This window comes from Giraffa tippelskirchi, chromosome 7 (assembly GCF_054371585.1).
Source record: "Giraffa tippelskirchi isolate mGirTip1 chromosome 7, T2T-mGirTip1v1.2.pri, whole genome shotgun sequence".
NCBI classification, from domain to species: Eukaryota; Metazoa; Chordata; class Mammalia; order Artiodactyla; family Giraffidae; genus Giraffa; species Giraffa tippelskirchi.
In genome coordinates this window covers 83,096,594-83,107,530 of record NC_137281.1, presented here as the reverse complement: position 1 = coordinate 83,107,530, position 10,937 = coordinate 83,096,594, and the positions used below count along the sequence as shown (strand labels likewise).

At 47.5% G+C, this 10,937-nt stretch overlaps 1 long non-coding RNA gene across 1 annotated transcript; it reads right to left on the bottom strand.

The window, feature by feature from the left end:
* Positions 1-233: 233 nt before the first annotated feature.
* LOC145512927 (uncharacterized) lies at positions 234-2,631 on the bottom strand. The gene is made up of 3 exons (XR_014058919.1): positions 2,434-2,631; positions 1,965-2,012; positions 234-1,362 (listed from the first exon to the last, which is right to left on the bottom strand). It is a non-coding gene; the product is annotated as an uncharacterized LOC145512927 (long non-coding RNA).
* Positions 2,632-10,937: the final 8,306 nt, after the last annotated feature.

Here is a 10,937-nt window from a genome sequence, read left to right as displayed (position 1 = left end):
CAGAGTTTCCATTTCTACATCTTTTAAGCCAGGTCTCCGGCTTCACCATCAATAAAATACAGACTTGGGGATGGGTCCCAGGAGCCATGCCAGGCAGGTGATGAAAATGAGGGAGGCTGGCGGGGTGGAAACCCAGGAGCGTATGCTAAAGGGCAGCAGGGACTCAACTGGCCCCAGCAATAGTGGCCACACAGAGCTGGACTCCTGTGTGGCCAGATGTCCCAAGTCCTCAGAAAAGGCCAAGATTTTTTATTTGAAAACAGTGTTTCAATGCTGACCGCTATTGCAATTATTGAAAACAATTCAATCAAATAAAACCTGTCTGCAGCCCATACAAGGCCCCCGGGTCTCCAGTTGATGACCTCTGTGGAAGCACTCAAGGAGACAGTCTTTGGGGAAAGCCAGGAATGAGGATCATCTCTTCCTATGCAAGGGCAGGGCCTTGCACAGGCCTCAGAACACACAGAGGTCCTCCCTAGCGCTGGCCCCTCCAGGCTTTGTCCACAGAGGCTTGGAAGTCCCCCCTGCCCCCCCCCCACACCCACGATGTCCTCCCTAACTCCTCCTGAGTCCTGGCAGGTGATGAGATTCCAGTGGCAGCCCAGTCATGCCAGTGACACAGCGACTGCCCGGGGCACTCAAGCTCTGAGCATCCCTGGTCTTTCTGCTTTGCAGCTCATTCCTGGGAAAGCGATGAACTCTGCGATCTGCATGTATGATGTTCCTGCTGCACACACCCTGTGAGTCTCTACAGCATGGTCCCCTCCCAGTCACCCTTCTATAGTATCACAACTTGCCAAGTGGGTAACCTGTGAAAGTGAGACACAGCCATTCAATCTCCTGACGGACGTCGTCTCTCTTGACACGATGTGAAACAGTCCTGTCTCCAGAGCTAAGGAAATTTTAGTCTAGTTTTTCTAAGTTTTGTTGTTGTCGTCTTTTCTTTATAATTGAGGTGTGGAAAAGTCTAGGTTCAGTTGAACTTCCTGATAAAAAAACAGTTCAGATTTTTCTCAGTAACAAAATCTGCATATTTGTATTTCAAATAATGGAGGTGAAGCAAAGCAAAGTCCTCCTTTTTCTCTCTTTTGGCTTAATGAGCATCATTTATCCAGTATGAAATCTTTATACTGTATGTGCCACATGTTAGGAACACACGTATATTTTTTTAGAAAAGAATATATGTACATTAAATCTTGATAAGATGATTAAAAAAAAAAAAAAGAAAGGCAGGCAGGAGCCCTGATCTCCCATAAGCTGCCATCTTGCTACGCGGTCCTGGTGAGTCACTCACTCCTCTGAGCTTCATTGACTCCAACTGCCATCTGGACAGGGGGTGTTAGCTGGCCCCCTCCTTCTCTCCTGCAGAGCGATGGTGTGGGGTAGGGAAAGAGGCAAGCATGTTAAGAACTCTCTTACCAAAAATTCACAGGCAAACAGACACTATGCCAAGTGGGCACAAAAGGCTCACAGACTTGAAGTCCACTTCTAGAAATAAGAATAGCCTGTGAGCTCATAGCGGCAGAGGGTAAGTCCTGCTACCTCTGGGTCCCAGAGCCTACCATGACACTTGTACAGACTCTAAACTCAAGTCATCATGGAATTTACTCATGTAAGAATCAGTTGGAATGGGTTGACATGGCATTTCACAACCCTTCCATCCTCTTGAGCCTCATACCAACCGATGAGGTAGGCACGGCTATTCTCCAAGCAGGAGTGGGAAACTGAGACCCAGCAAGTTGAGGAGGGTTGTTAATGGCAGGTTGCAGAGAGAACCACAGCTACATCTCAAGCCTTCCCACTTCTGAAGAATAATCATCCTTTTGGAGCTGTGGCTCTCGGGGATTCTCAAAGCTTTCTGGGGGCAGATGGTCTAGAAGTGAAAGTGCTCTCTGAGAGACATAGAGAGAGTTAAAGAAAGTAATTAACTAGCTGATTCGGTGTTAAACCAAATCCAAACTTACATCAGATTCTAACATAGAAGTAAGGCCAGGCATCGAAGATTTATGAATCTGTGGGACAAACAGGGGAAAGAGAGGGAGGGATGAATTGGAAGAGTAACATTGAGACAAACACATTACCATATATAAAATAGCCAGTGGGAATTTGCTGTATGACTCAGGGAGCTCAAACCTGGTGCTCTGTGACAAGCTGGAGGGAGGTGGGAGGGAGGGGACATATGTAACCCATGGCTGATTCACGTTGATGTACAGCAGAAACTAACACAATATTGTAAAGCAATTAACCTCCAATTAAAAATTAAAACAAACAAACAAAAGAATCCATAGGAGACAAAATCAAAATGAAGAGAACTCTATTGCTCACTGAATTTTGTTTTATGTTCCGTGACTTACATCACTATATGATTTTTCCAAGGGTAAATCCCCCCTCCCACTCCCACCCTTACAAGAGGCACACCACATTAACACTCACCAGGTGTTTGCCCAGGTCTATGAGTGTCTATCTGGGTCCCAAAACGTCTTGGCATGTTGGGCAGGTCTGAGAGGGAGTCCTGGGCTCCTCGGGTGGACATGAACCCCAGGTCCATGAAAGACGAGTAGCTAAGACACACACACACTTGCCCGCACACATGCATGTGCATACACAGAGAGAGGAAACCACATTCGGTCTGGGCTGGCCCCAAGCTGAGGAAGAAACTTCGAAGAGTGACTACACCACTCAGTCAATCAAGATGTGGGATTCAAACCACTTCCTCCCCCAGCTTTGTGTTAGGAACATCATCTACCTGCTTTGGGGTGGTGCTCACAACCCAAGAGGGGAGGAGTCATCCTCACATGATGCTGACACAAAAGCCCATTCAGATGCCACGTGACCTACCCAGGGAAATAGCTAGTGAGAGGCAGGGCTGAGAGAGGCAACCAGGCCTGCTTCACCCACTGGAAGAGACTTCTGTGGACCCCACCCTTCAGGAACCCCTGAATACTGAGGTCCATAGACTCTGGTCCTTGGAGATGTCCAGGCGTCTGCCCAGAATTGAACAACAGACTATTTCCTGTGCTTTCATCTGCCCCATCAGTTCCAGCTGAGTGTCTGGGACACTCCCCAACCATTTCCTGGGCTCATTTCCCCAGAAGGAGGTTCTGGAATATCCTCTCAAGTGTGATGGCCTTTCATCTAGTTAGACATCCCCTTTGGAGCTAAAATTAAATTATAAGGCCCAGACCTACATTTCAGAAAACATCCCACAAAATCTTGGGTTGTCAGCCAACAGTGAGACCTCTTTAGGCAGAAGGCTTTTTCTATCATGGAAGCCCCGCCCCTTCCCGCTCCTCCACTCTCCCAGATAGAAAGGCAGGAGTCTTGGGTCCCAGGGAGTCATGGGCTCTTTGGGCCAGGCACTGAAGTCATTGAGCCCCCTTCAATGTGATCCCAGATCTGCATTCCCTTAAGGGGCTTATATAACCTCTGCTTGACCATCTCTTGCCACAGGGAGCTCACTACCTCTCTGATAATCTCACAGTTCAGAAAACATTAGGAATTGGGTTGTGCTTCCTCACATGAGCTGGCATCTGCCTCCCTGTTCGTGAGGACCCGTGGTTCTCATTCTTCCACGTGGGACGCACAGGATGAAGCAAACAGTTCCTCAAAACTGCAACCACGACCTGCAGCAGAGGCAGCCATTTCTAGTCTAAGATGGGACTCTGATCTCTGTATATGCTTGCCTTCATTACATCTACCAGAAAAGTCTTGTTTGTAAGATGACGAAGGTTGGACAGAGCGAGTCTAAGGCCCCTTCCAAATCTGTCCTTATGTCCATGCCAGGGAAGACTCGGGCAAGAACTCGAGGCTTCTGAAAGCCAGCAGCTTGGAAACCAGGAACAAAATCTGCATTTCCTGGTTACTGATCTGGCATGTGATCTCCACCCATGGAGACATATAGAGCATCACAAACATATAAACACAGCCTGAGATGAGGAGGACCGCTCTCACAGTCAAAGGGGAAAGAAGGGCTTCCCAGGTGGTGTAGTGATAAAGAACCCGCCTGCAATGCAGGAGGCACGGAAGATGTGGATTCAATCCCTGGGTTGGGAACATCCGCTGAAGAAGGGGATGGCAACCCACTCCAGTATTGTTGCCTGGAAACGCCATAGACAGAGGAGCCTGGTGGGCTACAGTCCATAGAGTCACAAAGAGTTGAACACGAAGCGACTTAACACATAGAACTCTCCACAGCCAAGGGGATAGGATTGGATGTGGTCCAATAAGTTTCCATGGAGGAATAGAGCCTGTCACAAGAAGGCAAATCAGGAGGACAGAAGGAGCTTGAGCTGAGACAAGGACTCCCGTCCCAGCTCAGTCATGAACTAGCTAGCTGATCTTGAGATGTTGCTTGATTTCCAGCTTCTTGATTTCTTCCTCTCCTAAATGAGAGACATTGGGACAGCTGATCTCTAAGCTCAAAAGTCAGAGAATAAATAGGGAACATAAAAGTGGGCCAAGAAACAAGCTTGGAGTTTGCTCAGTTTTAGTAAATCTGTCCACAAGACTGACAGTCACATGGCACCAGACAGATATGAATGAAGCTTTAGGAAGGTGGGGACCATGTGTTTATTATCACTGAAGCCCAGTGCCCAGGCAAAGGAGGCCATTCCTAGAGAAGAGAGGGTGCGAGTGTTAGTGTCATAGAAACAAAGGCTAGAGTCTGGGTCCAGGGCCATCGCTGTTAACCAGGAGCCTTAGGCACACTGTGTAATCTCTCCAAGCTTCCTCCTTAACACAAGAGCAATCCCTGCTACTGCCTGGAGCTATCATGAGGCTGAAAAGAACTGAGTGCCTGGCACATAGTAGGGACTCAGCAGCCAGCTGTGGAGGCCAAAGTTGGCCATACATGCACCTGTGTGGGAGGAATAAGCCTTAGTGAAATCCTGGAATCTAGCTTTCTTTAGCTGCCTGGAAGGACCTTATCTTGCAAGTGGCTCAGAAATACACCTCTCTCTATCCTTTTCTGTCTCTCTCTCAGACACACACACACACAGAAAGAAAGAGAAAATGGCAGTTGGCATGGGGCATCCCTGGGCATCGGAAAAACGTGCAGAACAACTACCTGATGCAATAAATCAAACTGTGGGATCCAAATCCAAGCCGGGGCCCAAGCTCCAGCTCCAGCTGCATCAGAGGCTGGGCCTTGCTCTCTGTTCTGACAGCAAGTGAAGCCGCCAGGAGGTGCTAGCCAACTCCCTGGGCCACTCTGGAGGTGGCTGACCCTTCTTGGGAGCTTGGGAGTGGTTGGAGTGAGAGGGAAAGAGAAATGGGCTGCTGGCCATGGGATGTTTGGCTCAGCTGAGCCAAGGAGATGGCTAGAAAACCTGATTGTGGCAAACCACCCCAATTCCCTCAGTACAAATGTTGGAAGAGATTGTAGAAAGACACAAAGATGTGTTCACTAGAGCCCCAAGGTAAGGTGGAGACTCAGCCTCTAGTTAATGCCTCACACCTAGTTGCTGTGTGGCTCTAGGTCAGTAACCGCCCTTCTCTGGGCTTTGGTTTTATCATGAAAAATCGAGGACTTAAGCTACTGGAGAGCCTCTAAGAGCCTTTTCCTCAGTATGATTTTGCTACATTTCTCTCATAGAGTTGAGCTAGCCTGCTTCTTAAAGGGCTTCAGTTCAAAAAAGCAGTTAGCTGAATGTCAATCGCATGCCAGGCACTTGTGCTGAGCACTGGTTGGGCCAAGAAGAAAAGTCATGATTCCTATCTCTCTGCTGCCAAGGAGCTCACAGTCTTATGAAGGGAAGCACATATTTAATCAAATATGCATAATACAAGGCAGTACCTCCCACAGTAGCAATCCATTCTCCCAGGGAGACTGGGGAAAGATCCACAGAACAGGGGGATACCTGGGTGAGAATCTGAGAGATGAATAAGAACTTTCCAGATTACTGAAGGCAGAGGGCACAGCAGAAGCCAAATCAAAGGGTAGTTTCGGTGGGTATGAAAACTCATCTATGTGGTTATAGTGTGAGAGGGATGGAAGGCCACACTTCCATCTCTCTGGGAACAGAGTGTGGAGGCCATGAGTGAGGGCCAGAGAATTTGTTCTTTACCCTGTGGGTGATGGGGAGCCATAGAAGATTTCCTGGAAGGGGAGGAACAAAACCAGTTCTGAATTTTCAGACCATTCATGTTGGTAGCACCATAATCTCCCAGATCAACACACCCTGCCCATGGATCAGATCCGATCCACAGCTTTTTTTTTTAATGGCCTGTAAACTAAAAAACTTTTTCTTTATCATAGTTTTTTACTACAACTTGATTGAGATATAATTCACATACTTGAGGTATAATTCACTCATTTCAAGTATACAATTCAATGTCTTTTAGCATACTCACAGAGTTGTGCAACCATGACCACTATCAATTTTAGAACATTTTCATCTCTTCAAAAAGAAATCCTGTTCCTTTTGAATAAGCTATCACACCTCATTCCCCTACTCACACCCAGCCCTACTTTCTGTCTCTATGGCTTTGCCTGTTCTGGGGATTTCATGTAAATGGAATCTATAATATCTGGCCTTTTATGCCTGGCTTCTTTCACTTACCACAATGTTTTCAAGGTTCTATCTACCTTGTCATAGCATGAATCAGGATCTCATTGCTTTTTGTGGCTAAATACTATTCCATTGACTGGATATACCATATTTTGTTGATCCACTCATCAGCTGATGGATATTTGTGTTTCCACCAGAGAAGAATGTGCAATACAGATTTGTATGGCTCCCAAGGGACCGAGGAGCCTGCTGGGCTGCCGTCTATGGGGTCACACAGAGTCGGACACGACTGAAGCGACTGAGCAGCAGCGGCAGCAAAGCCTAAATGGCTGCTGTCCAGCTCTTCACACAGTAGATGCAGAGCCTAGAGAGCAAGAAGACAGGACTGGAAGTCTAGCCCAGGTCAGGGACTCTGACAGTTCCCAAGTGAGATATGACAATGGCCCCAATAGGGAAAAGGAAACACGTTTGTGGTAGTCAAATCAGCTGCACTTGGCGACAGATCCGATGCTTGGGTATAGGAGTTTCTGAGGAAAATCCATTTACCATAAAAAAAAATCCGGTTCTGATGGAGTGAGTCATCGGCAGTGAAGTCACTGGCTGATGGCAAAGCCAAGCTAAGAATCCAACTCTCTTCTTGCACACAAGTCGTGGACTTGTGAGATTTCTGCTCACCTTTCATAGGGAAGTGGCCTGAACTGGTGGCCTCGACCTTGCAATATGAGGCTTCCACCTCTAGGCTAACCAGGACAGGCATGCACTCCACACTGGCATGTATCTCACAGAGAGTGGCAGTGTCTCCTGGAGCCACCTGGACTGTTAACATCTCATGTGTCCCTCAAAACATCTTTGCAAACATCTTCCAATCAAGTGCCTTCATTCTAGGTGAACGGATCTGTCCCTCCTCCGCTGTCTTCCTCTAGTCCTGCCTTCAATCCTGTGAGGTCTGCTGTGCTCACCACTGTGCTGAGACAAACTTCTGCTCAGCTACAAGCAGAAATAGCTATGGTGTCCCTACCAAGTTTGCCTGGGAGAGCAGGACGCGTGACTCCTCTGAGGCTACAGGGTACCAGGACAGTCCCCTGGGGTCCCAGATGAACCAGGACAAAGAGTCTTCTCGGCAGAACTTGTGTCTGATTACTGTGCATTCCAACCTCCTGCAGCTTCTCTGGATTTCAAAAGAATCCAACACTGATCTTGGTACTTAAGGCTCTTCCCCATCCCTACCTAGCCTCCACACACCTCTCCAGCCCCACCTCCTTCCCTTCGCCACATCTACAGTCTCTGCTTCTCTCTCACTTCTTGGTCCCCAAACCCACCACACCCCTCTCCTGCCACTGAGCCTTCCTCCTTCTCTTAGCATTGTCCGGCCCCACTGCCATCTCCAGCCAGAAAACTGCTGTTCATCCTTCAAATCCATTGAAATATTTTGCCTCTGAGAAGTCTCTCCCTCTAGCTCCTGTTCATAACGTTGGCCATGCTGAACTGTGACAGTCCCATTCTTCTGTCTTTCTCCCCTACTAGCCCAAGCCTTTTGTCGGTCTCCCAGCCCATGGTCTGGGCCCTCTAAATATTTGCCAAGTCAGTGAGTGAGCCAGCAAACATTCGGTCCACTTGTCCTTCAGTTTGAAGGGGAATTTCATTTTTGAAGTCCCTCTGGGTCTTTCAGAGGAAGCCGCTTCCAGCCTCGCTACTTTCCCTTCTATTGATCTTGGGATTTATGGTACTATTGTTTCCTTTTATTAGGCTGTAATGGCCTCCGTTAAAACATGTTACATGGAAATAGGCTAATTAAGTGTGTCAAATAAGTCACCATCCCACAGAGGGCCCAGCCCTCCCTGGGCAGGGCCACGGTGCCTCGCAGCAGAGAGAGACAGGCAGGGCGCAGGGAGAGCGTGTCCTCCTCACCCTTGTTTCTCAGATTAAGGGAGCCCCCCGCCACCCCCACTGTGTGTCTGAGGCCTCACTCTATTGCTCTGGGTGCCTCCTGGAGCAGGTGTGAGATGCCTTGCTGAGTGCCTCTGTTCAACTGCATGAGTCGGAGTTGAAGCATCCATGCTGGGGACCACACATCCGCTCCTCAGCTTGTGCCTAGCTTAGATGCCTACACCCCTCACAGGAAGGGGACCAAGGGCACATCTCCATTCCAGGAGAACCTCCAGTGGCAGGCCTGAGATGATCATACTCCGGTAGGAAACCTGTCCCCCTCACCTCTATCTGTCCGTTTCCAATCCATGCATGTTTGCAGGAAGCCGAGCTGGCAGGAGATATGAAAAAGAATACAGAGAGATAAAACTTCGCTATACACCAGAAACTAACACAACATTGTAAATCAACTATACTTTAATTAAAAAAAAAAACAAACAGGCTCTGATCAGAACCAGAGCAGCTCCAGGCAACCCTGAGGCCTGGGGACGAGAAGCAGAATTGAGATGGTTGGTCACTTATCCATAAATGACTGTATGAGTTTCTTACTGTTACTGTAACAAATCATCACAAACTGAGTAGCTAAAAGCAGCACACATTTATTCTCTTACAGCTCGAAGTCAGAAATCCATCAGTCTCACTGGGCTAAAGTCAAGGTGTCATCTGGACTGGTTGCTTCTGGAGACCCCCAGAAGAGAACCCCTTGCTTGCGTTTTTCAGCTTCTAGCAGTCACCTATATTCCTTGGCTCATGGCCCCTCTTTCCACCTTCAAAGTTCATCACTCCAGTTTCTGCTTCTGTCACGGCATCTCCTCCTCATGTTGATCTTTCCTCCCTCTTATAGGGACCCTGGCTACTACATTGGGGCCGCCTGAATAATTCAGAATCATCTTTTCCATCTCAAGATTCTTAACCTAATCACATCTGCAAAGTCCTTTTTGCCATACGAGGTAACTTTCATAAATTCTGAAGAGTAGGAGTGTATCATTTGGGGGTGTTATTCAGTTCATAACCCTGAATGATACAAAAAAAGCTAAGAATATATGAAAGTGAAGTATTAGTCCCTCAGTTATGTCCAGCTGTTTGCAATCCCACAGGTTCCTCTGTCCATGGGATCCCGCAGGCAAAATACTGGAACAGGTTGCCATTTCCTTATTCAGGGAATCTTCCCGACCCAGGGATCAAACCTGGGTTTCCTGCATTGCAGGCAGATTCTTTAATGTCTGAGCCACTGGGGCAGACCCTTACATAAGAATATGTAAGTTTTCCCTAAATTAATTGGATTTTTTCCCCACATCTCAGAATATCTCCTCCCTTCTCCTGAGGATGCCATTTTTGGAAATTGGGCCTTCCCCTATTATTTACCAGTTCTGTTACTAATCTGCAGTTATTGGTAAATGGATACCCCAGTACCTACTGTAGGATTACAAATTCCTATATGTTCAGTTCAGCTGCTTTCTTTGCTTGGTGGTCTTCTACTCTCCTAGTCTGTAAAATAGCAATAACGTCATCTGTCAGAGTTGAACTGACTGAATTATAGGAAATAATTTTGAGTGTGTTATATAGGGACTAGCCATAATTTCTCAATAAATGGCATTTGCCTTCCTTTTCTGCCTTGGCAGAGAGAAAGCAGAGAGAAACTGACTGTAGGCTGCCATGGTGGACAGAAAATGCTCTTTGGCTGATGGAGGTAAAAGCTCCCTGACCCGTATCCCCGCTTTGTACCCTCTGCTCTTCCTTCTGCAGGGTTAGGCAAGCAGCATGCACTGTCCTGTGTCTCTCTGTCCTGTCCTCTCCTAACATATGGAAGAGCCAGGGGGAGGTGAGCAGGAACGGGGTTGCAGGAGTGAATGAGCCTGACTCACCACTCAGTAGCTGTGTGGCTTTGGGAATAGTCCTTGTTTCCCTGGGGCTTTGTCTTCCCCATGTGCTAATATAAGACTGGGTCAAGGGCCCCATGGCCTCTCCCTCCCACATACAAAACCCTTACATCTGTGACTCTCCCCTTTTCCCACCATTTTGCTCAGCCCAGGCTCTGGACCCCATTGGTACTAAAGCAACATTTGGCAAGGAGCACATTGGCACCCCTTTTTGTGCAATCAGTTCCTATTTTGCATTTTAATGGGCTCCTTAAACCAAAATACCCTTCAGAAACCTAAAGAAAAAATGGCAAATTACCCAAACTCCAGAACAGACCATTCAGACATATTCATAAACATTGGGTTCCCAGGGATCTCAAATCCCCTATGCAAAGCGGATAAATAAATGCCCCCTGGGGAGTCCTGAGGAACAGAGACAATGGTAGGTTACAAAGCCACTGGAAAGTTCCAGTCCAGAAGCCCACCAAACCTTTTAGAGTCACCAATCTCTTCATAGATGATCAACAGCCCTATTTCATGAGCGGATGACCAAGAAAAGGGTTAAGCCCTGAAAGCTTCCATTCCTTGATTCTGCTTGCTCTAAAATCTGGGATGATTCCTGCTATTAATATTTTAAGCAACT